The sequence below is a fragment of the Ranitomeya variabilis genome, chromosome 4 (genome assembly GCF_051348905.1).
Source record: "Ranitomeya variabilis isolate aRanVar5 chromosome 4, aRanVar5.hap1, whole genome shotgun sequence".
NCBI classification, from domain to species: domain Eukaryota; kingdom Metazoa; phylum Chordata; class Amphibia; order Anura; family Dendrobatidae; genus Ranitomeya; species Ranitomeya variabilis.
This window is the reverse complement of record NC_135235.1, coordinates 223,325,803-223,340,492: the sequence shown is the minus strand read 5'-3', so window position 1 is coordinate 223,340,492 and position 14,690 is coordinate 223,325,803.

Sequence of the window (14,690 nt, the reverse complement as noted above, 5' to 3'; positions counted from 1 at the left end):
GATTAACGATGCAACATTTCTACTGAAATGCTATAATTGCAAAAATGATTGTTAGGCTACTTTCACACTAGCGTTTTTCTGCGGACGTCTAAGGCCATGTTTACACTTTGCGGGTTTTACCGCGGATCCGCAGCAGTTTCTGCAGCTGCGGGTCCGCAGCAGTTTCCATTGCATTTACATTTACATGTAAACCCTATGGAAACCGCAATCCGCTGTGCACATGCTGCGGGAAAAACCGCGCAGAAACACAGCGGTTTACATTCCGCAGCATGTCACTTCTTTGTGCAGAATCGCTGTGATTCTGCACCCATAGGAATGCATTGATCCGTTAACTTCCTGCATGGGGCTGTGCCTACGATGCGGGAAGTTAGCAGATAATGTGCGGTTGCTACCCAGGGTGGAGGAGAGGAGACTCTCCTCCAGGCCCTGGGAACCATATTAGTGTAAAAAAAAAGGAATAAAAATAAAAAATAATGATATACTCACCTCTCAGCACGGCACGCGGCCGTCCGGTGGCAGGGTTGCTGTGCGAGCAGGGCCTGAGATGACGTAGTGGTCACATGACCGTGACGTCGCGGTTACATGACCGTGACGTCACGAAGGTCCTTCTCGCACAGCATCTTTGGAACCAGACCGCCGCGTGCAGCGCCGAGGAGATCGGGACGTCAGAGGGTGAGTATAACCATTTTTTAAATTATTTTTAACATTACTATTGATGCTGCATATTGCTGCATATGCAGCATCAATAGTATAGGAGTAAACCCGCTGCGGAAACCGCAAGACTAAACGTGATAAATCTGCAGGGATAACCGCAGCGGTTTTGCCCTGCAGATTTATCAAATCCGCTGTGGGAGAACCCACAGAGGACCCGACCTACATGTGCACATAGCCTAAAAGCGTTTTTTTCCCATAGACTTGTATTGGCGACGCATCGCGATGCATTGTCATGTGTTGTGTACGTCGTGCGACGGTTGCGTCGAAAATTGGCAACACGTCGTCTGGAAAAAACGTTGATTGTAACGTTTTTTGTCTGCGCCGGGAAAACGTGTCGCGACGCATCCTACGGCATGCGTCGTTGGCTAGAATGGAAGCCTATGGGCGCAGGAAGCGTCGGGACACGTTGTATGACGGAATGCAGCGCTGCAATGCGTTTTTTTACACTGAGCATGCTCAGAAGCAGGATTTTGTTGCCAATTCACCACACCCCCCCAAATCTATATAAACCAGGCCTGGGCCTTCAACTCCAAATGTGCCAGCTACTTTTGAAGAAGCAAGAAGCCTGCCAGCAAGACTCCAAGACTCTAGCCTGAAGACAGCCTGCCAGCATCTGCCCAGCCTGCCAGCATCTGCCCAGCCTGCCAGCTACAGAACCTCAAGCTGCAGCCTTCCAGCCATTGTGAGTACTAAAACTGCCATTTTTGTGTGCGTCTGTGTGCGTGTCTGTGTGTGTGTGCATGTGTTTGTGTCTGTATGGCGTACGACTGAATACAGCCAGAGCTAAACCTGAATACAGCAGAGGCCTGCCATCGTCCTTCAACAGCCAGCATCCTGCCAGATTTCAGCTCCAGCACGAGGCCTTCCACTTTGAAGACATCCAGCGTCCAGCTCCAGCCTGAGTCCTGCCATTTTGGCGTATGTGTGTTGGTGCATGCGGGTGTGTGCGTGTCTGTGTTCGTGTTTGTGTTTTTGTCCGGCTGTGTGGTTTTGTGTGTGTGCATCTGTGTGTGTTTGTGTACGGCTGTGTGCTTTTGTGTGTTCGAGTGCGTTATGCCTGCACCTGTGTGCTTTCGTGCATGTGTCTGGGTTTTTTTATTGCGGGTGCATGCGTCCATGCACTCACGTGCGGTGATTTCACATGCATTTTTTTTTCTGTGATGTATTTACAAAGTAGTGTGGTGTGTGCAGCATGTGGTTTCAGTGTGTGAGTGTATGTCTTGCGTGTGTGTTTTGTTTTTTCTTTAAAATTTTTTTTTGTTTTATTGTTGAAAACATTTCCAGTTGATGTACTTGTATTTAAAATAAAGAGCATTTTAGCTCCTATTGTGATGGTAAAAAAAAAATAAAAAAATAAAAAAGAATTAATAAAAATTTTCTAAAAAATGTCCGTAGTATCATTTCATAAAGGTAAATTTTAAACTGGTGTATGTACAAATGGCCACACATGCAATACTGTGTTGGTTCAGGGTTTATTTTTTAAGATAAAAGGTAATCTAAACTTTTTTAAAGGGAAATTTAATTTTTTTAAATTATTTTTAAAGGAATCTTTTTAAATCACATATGTGATCAATACATTTTGTACTGGTGTGTAGGCATTTCAATTGTACAAGAGGTTTTTTTTGGGGGGGGTAGGGGGAAATGGTTTTACAGCTTGCACATACTATTGAAGTAGGGAATCCAGCTCTAACTGGTGTGTAGTGTTGAGCATTCCGATACCGCAAGTATCGGGTATCGGCCGATACTTGCGGTATCGGAATTCCGATACCGAGATCCGATACTTTTGTGGTATCGGGAATCGGTATCGAAACAACATTAATGTGTAAAATAAAGAGTTAAAATAAAAAATATTGATATACTCACCTGTCCGGAGGCCCCTGGACATCACCGCTAATAACCGGCAGCCTTCTTTGCTTAAAATGAGCGCGTTTATGGCCTTCCATGACGTCACGACTTCTGTTTGGTCGCGTGCCGCTCATGTGACTGCCACGCGACCAATCACAAGCCGTGACGTAATTCTCAGGTCCTAAATTCCTGATTCTAGGAATTTAGGACCTGAGAATTACGTCACGGCTTGTGATTGGTCGCGTGGCGGTCACATGAGCGGCACGCGACCAATCAGAAGCCGTGACGTCATGAAAGGCCATAAACGTGCTCATTTTAAGCAAAGAAGGCTGCCGGTTCACAGCGGTAAGGTCCAGGCTGCGTCGGAGAGGTGAGTATATCAATATTTTTTATTTTAATTCTTTATTTTACACATTAATATGGATCCCAGGGCTCTCAGAAGGGGACGAGATGGGTGGAGAAATGCCAGGAGCGGGCGCACAGAGCGTAAGTTGTGTCGAAACAGTTGCTTCACACATCACAGTGGACCCAACACAAAACAGATCATCATACATCACTGTACACATACAACATATGCCTATATAAAAGATAACTATTTTTCTTTTGTTTTAGTCTGCTGCACATTCAGGCCAATGCCAGGAGGATCCTCCCAGCCGCTCCCGGAGTCGACGTGGTGGTCGCCGCCGCGGTCAGCCAGCAGTGAGTTTTGGGTTTTTTTTGCTGTAGTTTTTGGTTTCAGTGTATTAATTTTTTTTTGTTTGTTTGTTTTCTTTTCAGTCTTCACAGCGTGCTCCCGACTCGGATGTTGAGGACAGCACCGGCATTGATGTAGAGCAACTCATCGAAGAGGTGCGCGAGTGGGAGCCGCTGTGGAATATGGGTCACTGCTGGCATTCAGACACACATGTCACCCGTCGGCTCTGGGAGGAAGTAAGCCAGAATGTATTGCGGAGTTGGGAGGACCTTGATCCAAGGCAGCAGAGTCAAGAATGTAAGTATTCACTTATCAGTTATGTTTTGAACTGAATGGAATGTGTTTTAATAACACTGGCTTTTATTCTTGTCTTTACAGGTGAAAGGGTTAGGAAGCGGTGGCGGTCACTCAGAGATCGCTTCAAGAGGGAGTTTAACCAGGAGATGCAGGCCCCGAGTGGCTCATCAGGATGGCGAAAGCACCGATATAAATATAGCCATGCCCTGTCGTTCCTCAGACAAAGTATACTGAATAGAATGTAAGTATTCAACAGCCCATTCAATTACCAATTTTACCTTTATAACTTGTTTTGGTTTCAGTCAGTGCTTTTCTCCTATCAATACATTAATTGTATTTTTTTTCTCTATTTCACAGCACTTTCTCTAGTCATCGGGTGCCTGCATCTACCTTGGACCCCTCTGGAGCGATCTCTCAGGAGTCTGCCACCGAGGGCCACATCGGTAGACCCCACCCCTCTGACCCCTTGTCTGGCCCTTCCGGTACCTCTGCCCCATCCACCTCCACAAGCACTAGAGCAGCATTGCAGCCCTCGTTACTTGAATCTGCTGGTCAAGACGTAGCGTTCCCTTCACCACACCCCTCTGATCCTGCCACCTCTAGACCACCATTAGGTTCGTGGCGGCAGCGACAGAGGGGTCCAGAAAGGAGCTATGTTCCTGAGTTCTTGCATCTGAATGCAGCCTTCCAAAGCTCTTTCAAAATTTTGGGAGAGCAAGTAACTGCTGGTTTCAACATGGTGCAAGCACTAGTGTTGAGCATTCCGATACCGCAAGTATCGGGTATCGGCCGATACTTGCGGTATCGGAATTCCGATACCGGGATTCCGATACTTGCCGCGTATCGGATACCGGAATCGGAAGTTCTAAGATTCAAAAAGCAGAAATTCAGCCAATGAGATTGATTCCAAGTGTGGGCACATCCTGTTTAGCATGGAGGGCATGAAACTACTGGCAAGGCTGTGATTGGCTGGTGTAATGATGTCATGATGCAGTTTAAAAGTCGCTGGCGCCATTTTGCGATCACTCTGCTGTGAATTCAGTTAGTGACAGGACGCTGTTTGCTGACTGAGGGACAGTTTAGAGATAGCGATTTGCTTCTTTGTGCTTTCCAAAGGCTAATTTAGCAACCGCTGTGTTCACCTACTATTCACCTTGCTTTTGCCTTGTAGCGCTGTTTTCACAGCGATCTGCAGGGTCTGTGTGTGTGTGTGTGTGAGTGCAGCCCAGTCTCCAGTCTGAGTGCAGCCACATAGGCCATCCATAGCTGGTTGTATTCAGTTCAGGGAGGGTGGTTCATTGCCTCATACTGTTCCTTTTTTTTTTTTTTTTTCCCAAGTAGTGTAGTCTGCTGCTAATTTATTCAAAAAAATCCTATTAGTGTCTTTCCACCCGTCTCCAGCTAATTTGTGGAAAAACACTACATAGGATAAAGTAGAGGAGGGTTTTTGGGCCTTGCAGCGCCGTTTACGGCTGTCTGCACGGTCTCCGTGTGACTGCAGCTCGCCCTGTAATCTGTGAGCAGCTATAGCCTGGTTGTCTCCAGCTCAGGGTTTTTCACTGCGTCATACCGCCAAATCAATTTTCTTTTTTTTCAAAGTAGTGTAGTCTGCTGCTAATTTATTTAAAAAAATCCTATTAGTGTCTTTCCACCCGTCTCCAGCTAATTTGTGGAAAAACACTACATAGGATAAAGTAGAGGAGGGTTTTTGGGCCTTGCAGCGCCGTTTACGGCTGTCTGCACGGTCTCCGTGTGACTGCAGCTCGCCCTGTAATCTGTGAGCAGCTGTAGCCTGGTTGTCTCCAGCTCAGGGTTTTTCACTGCGTCATACCGCCAAATCAATTTTCTTTTTTTTCAAAGTAGTGTAGTCTGCTGCTAATTTATTTAAAAAAATCCTATTAGTGTCTTTCCACCCGTCTCCAGCTAATTTGTGGAAAAACACTACATAGGATAAAGTAGAGGAGGGTTTTTGGGCCTTGCAGCGCCGTTTACGGCTGTCTGCACGGTCTCCGTGTGACTGCAGCTCGCCCTGTAATCTGTGAGCAGCTGTAGCCTGGTTGTCTCCAGCTCAGGGTTTTTCACTGCGTCATACCGCCAAATCAATTTTCTTTTTTTTCAAAGTAGTGTAGTCTGCTGCTAATTTATTTTAAAAAATCCTATTAGTGTCTTTCCACCCGTCTCCAGCTAATTTGTGGAAAAACACTACATAGGATAAAGTAGAGGAGGGTTTTTGGGCCTTGCAGCGCCGTTTACGGCTGTCTGCACGGTCTCCGTGTGACTGCAGCTCGCCCTGTAATCTGTGAGCAGCTGTAGCCTGGTTGTCTCCAGCTCAGGGTTTTTCACTGCGTCATACCGCCAAATCAATTTTCTTTTTTTTCAAAGTAGTGTAGTCTGCTGCTAATTAATTTAAAAAAATCCTATTAGTGTCTTTCCACCCGTCTCCAGCTAATTTGTGGAAAAACACTACATAGGATAAAGTAGAGGAGGGTTTTTGGGCCTTGCAGCGCCGTTTACGTCTGTCTGCACGGTCTCCGTGTGACTGCAGCTCTATCTGTTGTCAGTTCAGCCCCCAAAAAATAAATAAATAATACAGTTCACCAAACACACCAGTTACACCACTTTACATTTCTGTAGGCCACATTAGCTCATATTAAAGTCTAGTCCACACTTTAGATAATTAGTGCTTCTTATACCTGTTAGGAGGAGTTGCTCAGGAATAAGCACACAAATCCGTTAGTACTTTTCTGCTTATCTTTATCAGTCAACCAAGATGAAGAAGGCAGTGAGTAAGGCACGTGGGCGTGGGCGCGGAGCAGGGAGGGGACGTGGGGATTCTGTGCCTGCTGCGGGCACCGGTGACTCATCAGCACCCACATTCACCAGGCAACAGTCGTTCATGCGAAGCTTTGTGTCAGAGCGCCGTACACCGCTGCTGCGTGAAGAACAAATTGAAGCTGTTGTCGGATGGATGGCAGCTAATGCATCAACTTCCATTAGTGCCACATCCTCTCAGACACAGAGCACTGGAGAGCAGCCATCTGTCTCTTCACCACCTGCCAAATTGCCCAGGCAGACAGAGAGCCCAGGACAGGAGCCGTCTCTACTTCTGTTCTCTGAATCTCTTGGCTTGGAAACAGGGGGCCAGCCAAGCAGCATTGGAGAAATGGAAGAAGAGGCAGGGTGCAGTGATGCCCAACAGCTTTTTCTGTCTTCCTCTGAAGAGGCGGGTGGGCCAGTGGCTCCGGTCACCACATCGCAGGCCGCATCAGCTGATGATGACACTCAGGTGCCACTTACTGGTGCGTGCTCTGCTGCTGAGACTACCCAGGAGGAGCAGTTGGGGGCAGAGGGTAGTGTAGATGATGAGGTCCTCGACCCATCTTGGCGTGAGGGACAGGAAGGTGGTGGGAGCAGCTCTGAGGAAGAGATTCCCCGTACGGCCCAAAGAGGGAGAGGGAGGGGGAAGACTGCGGATCCTGCAGCCTCCGCTTTGGCACCCGTTAGGAGCATGTCTCTTCCAAAAGCCAAAAAGGGCGCTCCCAAGACTTGCAGTGCCTGGTCCTTTTTTGACACAGTTGCAGATGACATTTGCTATGTCAGATGCAACGTGTGTCATCAAAAAGTCAAAAGAGGGAAAAATGTCAGCAACCTCAATACCTCCAACATGTGGAAACATGTGCGCAACAGGCACCCGGCGGAGTTAGAAAAACACACTGAAGAGGTAGGCCAACCAACAGCGGCAGCTACCACCTCTTCAGCTCGTGTTGCCTCTTCCTCTACCTCACACGCAGCTGGTTCGGCGTCCTCCCAGGATCGCCGTGGAAGAACCTCTGCCCCTGTTGTCCAGAGACCCGCTGTAATTCCACCCGCAGCGCCACTTTCCCAGTCATCCACACACTCCCAGCCCAGTCTACAGCCATCGGTAGTACAGGCATGGGAGAAAAGGCGGCCTTTCTCGTCAAACCACCCACGAGCACAGGCTCTGACTGCAGGCATTGCCAAACTTCTGTCACTGGAAATGCTGTCATTCAGGCTGGTGGAGACTGACAGCTTCCGTGACTTCATGTCATTGGCAGTCCCACAGTACAATGTGCCCAGCCGCTTTTACTTCAGCAGGCAAGCCGTCCCTGCCCTGCAGAAGCATGTGGAGGGACACATAAAACACGCGCTACTGAACGCCGTCAGTAGCAAGGTCCACCTCACCACCGATGCGTGGACCAGTCAACATGGACAGGGGCGATACCTTTCCCTCACTGCCCATTGGGTTAATGTCGTTGAGCCGGGTACAGACCGTGCGAGTGGCGCAGGACGTGTCCTGCCCACTCCAAGGATTGCAGGAATCCATTCTGTACGCATTGACTCCTCCTCCTACACCAGTTCCTCAGAATCATCGCTGCAGGAGCCGTCACAGTCCACCTCCACATGGACCCGTGATGAACGTGTACCTGTTACGACCGACATGAGCACAGCCGTGGCCAAACGTCAACAGGCCGTCTTGAAATTAATTTTCTTGGGGAATCGTAGCCACACAGCGCAGGAGCTCTGGAATGCCATCAAGCAGGAGAGCGATGTGTGGTTTGTGCCAGCGAATCTCCAGCCAGGCATGGTAGTGTGTGATAATGGCCGAAATCTGGTGGCAGCTCTGGGCCTCGGCAACCTCACTCACATCCCATGTCTGGCACATGTGCTCAATTTGGTCGTGCAGAGCTTTTTGAGGGACTATCCGGATCTTGATGCACTGCTGCACAAGGTCCGCCTAGAGTGTGCTCACTTGCGGCGTTCCAGCACGGCAAAAGCGCGCATTGCGGCTCTGCAGCGCCGACACCGCCTGCCGGAACATCGCATCATATGTGACCTACCTACCAGGTGGAATTCCACGTTACATATGTTGGAGCGGTTGTGTGAGCAGCAGCAAGCTGTAATGGAGTACCAGCTGCTTCAGGCGCAAAAAAGTCGCAGTCAGCGCCGTACAGACTTCACAACCACAGAGTGGGCCACTATGAATGACGTCTGCCAGGTTTTGCGTCCCTTTGATTATTCCACGCGGATGGCGAGTGCAGATGATGCACTAGTCAGCATGACTGTCCCCCTTATCTGCCTGCTTGAAAAATCACTGCAAGCGCTAAGGGATGATGTTGTGGAAGAGGTGGAGGATGAGGATTCACCATTTCCATCATCTTCTGGACAGTCAGCGCCACGTGGTTCCTCACAAACGCGTAGGCAGGGGACCGTTTGTGAGGAGGATGAGGAGGAGTCAATGGAGGAGGAAGACATCCGTCCAGAGGAGGGAGTTACACAATTGTCCAGTAGTCAGTGTGTACAGCGAGGGTGGGGTGATGACGAGCGGGCAGAGATCACGCCTCCAGCAGGGGACAGCGTTTCTTGGGCAGTTGGCAGTCTGCAGCACATGGTGGATTACATGCTGCAGTGCCTGAGAAACGACCGCCGCATCGCCCACATTCTCAACATGTCTGATTATTGGGTGTTCACCCTCCTCGATCCTCGCTACCGGGACAACGTAGAAAGCCTCATCACACCGTTGAACCGGGAGCGAAAAATGCGGGAGTACCAAGACACACTGGTCAATTCCATCATCTTCTCCATTCCAACTGAGAGAAGTGCTGCTAGTGCATTCCAAAGCAGCTCAGTGCGTCCAGGCCGTGGTGGAGGCTCTGCACAAAGAGGGAGCAGAAGCAGTGCCTCTGCCCAAGGCAAGACCAGTATGGCCGAACTGTGGCACAGTTTTCTGTGCCCGCCACAAAAGTCTACACCATCACAGACGGCTCCAGTCAGCAGGAGGCAACGGTTCCGTCAGATGGTGACAGACTACATGTCTTGCCCTCTTGCTGTACTCCCAGACGGCTCTTCCCCTTTCAAGTTTTGGGTCTCAAAGCTGGATACATGGCCAGAGCTAAGCCAGTATGCATTGGAGGTGCTGTCTTGCCCTGCGGCCAGTGTATTATCGGAACGTGTCTTTAGTGCTGCAGGTGGTGTACTAACTGACCGTCGCATGCGACTATCCTCCGATAACGTTGACCGGCTTACTTTCCTGAAAATGAACAAGGCCTGGATCTCGCCGGAATTTGCCACTCCTCCTCCTGATTGAATAATTAGGTCACTGTATACGTTATCCAGGTCTCCTGTTGTGTTCATCTTTCTACCACCTGAACTTAAATTCCTGGGCTCCAACACCGCCAGTTGAGGCTCAGACGTGCCGTCTGCACAGTCAAAACATACGACCCAGTGTTATTGGGTTTCAGTAACGTCAGCTGATCCCCAGCTGTGTAGCCGGCAATGTGTCATGCGACCGCCACGCTGACACAACAACTGAAATGTAAGGGAATCTGTCCCCCCCCCCCCAAGGCGTTTGTTACTGAAAGAGCCACCTTGTGCAGCAGTAATGCTGCCCAAGGAAAAGGTAGCTATTTTTGTTTAGCTCCTTGCACACGCAGAACTTAACACTTATAAAATGTGTCCACTGATACCGTAAAACCGTCCCGGAGGTGGGACTTTCCTTCGTAATGTGACGCAGCCCAGCCGTCATTCCTACCCCCCCGGCGCCGCGCACCGGCTCCTCAGCGTTGTTTTATTCCGTCCTGGAGCCTGCGCTGTTATGTTATCCCGTGGCCAGGCACACTTAGCGCTGCCCGTCTTCTGGCATCATTTGGTGTCTGGATGGCTGCGCCTGTGCGGCCGCGCTGGCATAGAGCCCGCCTCGCAGTGTCTTCTGATTTAATCCCACTGGGGGCCTGGGATCCATGGACATGCGCAGTGCATATCTGAACCTCCACCTCTCACTCATTTCCCTATGGCTTCTTCAGACTGTTCGGTGTCAGCTGGTCCCTAACAGCATGCCACGGCCGTGACACCGCACAGTCTGAAGAAGCCATAGGGAGATGAGTGAGAGGTGGAGGTTCAGATATGCACTGCGCATGTCCATGGATCCCAGGCCCCCAGTGGGATTAAATCAGAAGACACTGTGAGGCGGGCTCTCTGCCAGCGCGGCCGCACAGGCGCAGCCATCCAGACACCAAATGATGCCAGAAGACGGGCAGCGCTAAGTGTGCCTGGCCACGGGATAACATAACAGCGCAGGCTCCTTGACGGAATAAAACAACGCTGAGGAGCCGGTGCGCGGCGCCGGGGGGGTAGGAATGACGGGTGGGCTGTGTCACATTACGAAGGAAAGTCCCACCTCTGGGACGGTTTTACGGTATCAGTGGACACATTTTATAAGTGTTTAGTTCTGTGTTTGCAAGGAGCATGATGAAAAGAGCCACCTTTTCCTTTTGCATCTTTTGTGCTGCACAAGCTGGCTCTTTCAGCTACAAACGCCTTGGGGGGGGGTTAAAGGTTCCCTTTCGACTTTCTCAGGCTTCGGCCTACATTGTGTTCCTCTGCTTTTCCACCTGTCCCTGGGCTCCAACACCGCCAGTTGCCGTCCAGAAGTGCTGTACGCACAGTCAACAGTCCCTCCTCTGTTATTGGGGTTCAGTAACGTCAGCTGTTCCCCTGCTGTGTGTGTGGCAATCCCTCCTACCTCCTCCAACCTCCTCCTCCTCCACCCGTCCCTGGGCTCCAACACCGCCAGTTGCCGTCCAGAAGTGCTGTACGCACAGTCAACAGTCCCTCCTCTGTTATTGGGGTTCAGTAACGTCAGCTGTTCCCCTGCTGTGTGTGTGGCAATCCCTCCTACCTCCTCCAACCTCCTCCTCCTCCACCTCCTCCACCTGTCCCTGGGCTCCAACACCGCCAGTTGCCGTCCAGAAGTGCTGTACGCACAGTCAACAGTCCCTCCTCTGTTATTGGGGTTCAGTAACGTCAGCTGTTCCCCTGCTGTGTGTGTGGCAATCCCTCCTACCTCCTCCTACCTCCTCCAACCTCCTCCTCCTCCACCTGCCCCTGGGCTCCAACACCGCCAGTTGCCGTCCAGAAGTGCTGTACGCACAGTCAACAGTCCCTCCTCTGTTATTGGGGTTCAGTAACGTCAGCTGTTCCCCTGCTGTGTGTGTGGCAATCCCTCCTACCTCCTCCAACCTCCTCCTCCTCCACCCGTCCCTGGGCTCCAACACCGCCAGTTGCCGTCCAGAAGTGCTGTACGCACAGTCAACAGTCCCTCCTCTGTTATTGGGGTTCAGTAACGTCAGCTGTTCCCCTGCTGTGTGTGTGGCAATCCCTCCTACCTCCTCCAACCTCCTCCTCCTCCACCTCCTCCACCTGTCCCTGGGCTCCAACACCGCCAGTTGCCGTCCAGAAGTGCTGTACGCACAGTCAACAGTCCCTCCTCTGTTATTGGGGTTCAGTAACGTCAGCTGTTCCCCTGCTGTGTGTGTGGCAATCCCTCCTACCTCCTCCAACCTCCTCCTCCTCCACCCGTCCCTGGGCTCCAACACCGCCAGTTGCCGTCCAGAAGTGCTGTACGCACAGTCAACAGTCCCTCCTCTGTTATTGGGGTTCAGTAACGTCAGCTGTTCCCCTGCTGTGTGTGTGGCAATCCCTCCTACCTCCTCCAACCTCCTCCTCCTCCACCTGCCCCTGGGCTCCAACACCGCCAGTTGCCGTCCAGAAGTGCTGTACGCACAGTCAACAGTCCCTCCTCTGTTATTGGGGTTCAGTAACGTCAGCTGTTCCCCTGCTGTGTGTGTGGCAATCCCTCCTACCTCCTCCAACCTCCTCCTCCTCCACCCGTCCCTGGGCTCCAACACCGCCAGTTGCCGTCCAGAAGTGCTGTACGCACAGTCAACAGTCCCTCCTCTGTTATTGGGGTTCAGTAACGTCAGCTGTTCCCCTGCTGTGTGTGTGGCAATCCCTCCTACCTCCTCCTACCTCCTCCAACCTCCTCCTCCTCCACCTGCCCCTGGGCTCCAACACCGCCAGTTGCCGTCCAGAAGTGCTGTACGCACAGTCAACAGTCCCTCCTCTGTTATTGGGGTTCAGTAACGTCAGCTGTTCCCCTGCTGTGTGTGTGGCAATCCCTCCTACCTCCTCCAACCTCCTCCTCCTCCACCCGTCCCTGGGCTCCAACACCGCCAGTTGCCGTCCAGAAGTGCTGTACGCACAGTCAACAGTCCCTCCTCTGTTATTGGGGTTCAGTAACGTCAGCTGTTCCCCTGCTGTGTGTGTGGCAATCCCTCCTACCTCCTCCTACCTCCTCCAACCTCCTCCTCCTCCACCTGCCCCTGGGCTCCAACACCGCCAGTTGCCGTCCAGAAGTGCTGTAGGCACAGTCAACAGTCCCTCCTCTGTTATTGGGGTTCAGTAACGTCAGCTGTTCCCCTGCTGTGTGTGTGGCAATCCCTCCAACCTCCTCCAACCTCCTCCTCCTCCACCCGTCCCTGGGCTCCAACACCGCCAGTTGCCGTCCAGAAGTGCTGTACGCACAGTCAACAGTCCCTCCTCTGTTATTGGGGTTCAGTAACGTCAGCTGTTCCCCTGCTGTGTGTGTGGCAATCCCTCCTACCTCCTCCAACCTCCTCCTCCTCCACCTCCTCCACCTGTCCCTGGGCTCCAACACCGCCAGTTGCCGTCCAGAAGTGCTGTACGCACAGTCAACAGTCCCTCCTCTGTTATTGGGGTTCAGTAACGTCAGCTGTTCCCCTGCTGTGTGTGTGGCAATCCCTCCTACCTCCTCCTACCTCCTCCAACCTCCTCCTCCTCCACCTGCCCCTGGGCTCCAACACCGCCAGTTGCCGTCCAGAAGTGCTGTACGCACAGTCAACAGTCCCTCCTCTGTTATTGGGGTTCAGTAACGTCAGCTGTTCCCCTGCTGTGTGTGTGGCAATCCCTCCTACCTCCTCCAACCTCCTCCTCCTCCACCCGTCCCTGGGCTCCAACACCGCCAGTTGCCGTCCAGAAGTGCTGTACGCACAGTCAACAGTCCCTCCTCTGTTATTGGGGTTCAGTAACGTCAGCTGTTCCCCTGCTGTGTGTGTGGCAATCCCTCCTACCTCCTCCAACCTCCTCCTCCTCCACCTCCTCCACCTGTCCCTGGGCTCCAACACCGCCAGTTGCCGTCCAGAAGTGCTGTACGCACAGTCAACAGTCCCTCCTCTGTTATTGGGGTTCAGTAACGTCAGCTGTTCCCCTGCTGTGTGTGTGGCAATCCCTCCTACCTCCTCCAACCTCCTCCTCCTCCACCCGTCCCTGGGCTCCAACACCGCCAGTTGCCGTCCAGAAGTGCTGTACGCACAGTCAACAGTCCCTCCTCTGTTATTGGGGTTCAGTAACGTCAGCTGTTCCCCTGCTGTGTGTGTGGCAATCCCTCCTACCTCCTCCTACCTCCTCCAACCTCCTCCTCCTCCACCTGCCCCTGGGCTCCAACACCGCCAGTTGCCGTCCAGAAGTGCTGTAGGCACAGTCAACAGTCCCTCCTCTGTTATTGGGGTTCAGTAACGTCAGCTGTTCCCCTGCTGTGTGTGTGGCAATCCCTCCTACCTCCTCCAACCTCCTCCTCCTCCACCCGTCCCTGGGCTCCAACACCGCCAGTTGCCGTCCAGAAGTGCTGTACGCACAGTCAACAGTCCCTCCTCTGTTATTGGGGTTCAGTAACGTCAGCTGTTCCCCTGCTGTGTGTGTGGCAATCCCTCCTACCTCCTCCAACCTCCTCCTCCTCCACCTCCTCCACCTGTCCCTGGGCTCCAACACCGCCAGTTGCCGTCCAGAAGTGCTGTACGCACAGTCAACAGTCCCTCCTCTGTTATTGGGGTTCAGTAACGTCAGCTGTTCCCCTGCTGTGTGTGTGGCAATCCCTCCTACCTCCTCCTACCTCCTCCAACCTCCTCCTCCTCCACCTGCCCCTGGGCTCCAACACCGCCAGTTGCCGTCCAGAAGTGCTGTACGCACAGTCAACAGTCCCTCCTCTGTTATTGGGGTTCAGTAACGTCAGCTGTTCCCCTGCTGTGTGTGTGGCAATCCCTCCTATCTCCTCCACCTCCTCCTCCTCCTCCTGTCCCTGGGCTCCAACACCGCTAGTTGCTGTCCAGAAGTGCTGTACGCACAGAGCCAAACACCTCGCCAATGTGTTAGTGGGGTTCAGCACCGCCAGCTGTTCCCCTGCTGTGTATACGGCAACGTGTACTGCGACCGCCACGCAGGCACAACAAGTTAAATGTAAGGGAACCTGACCCCCCCCCCCCCCCAG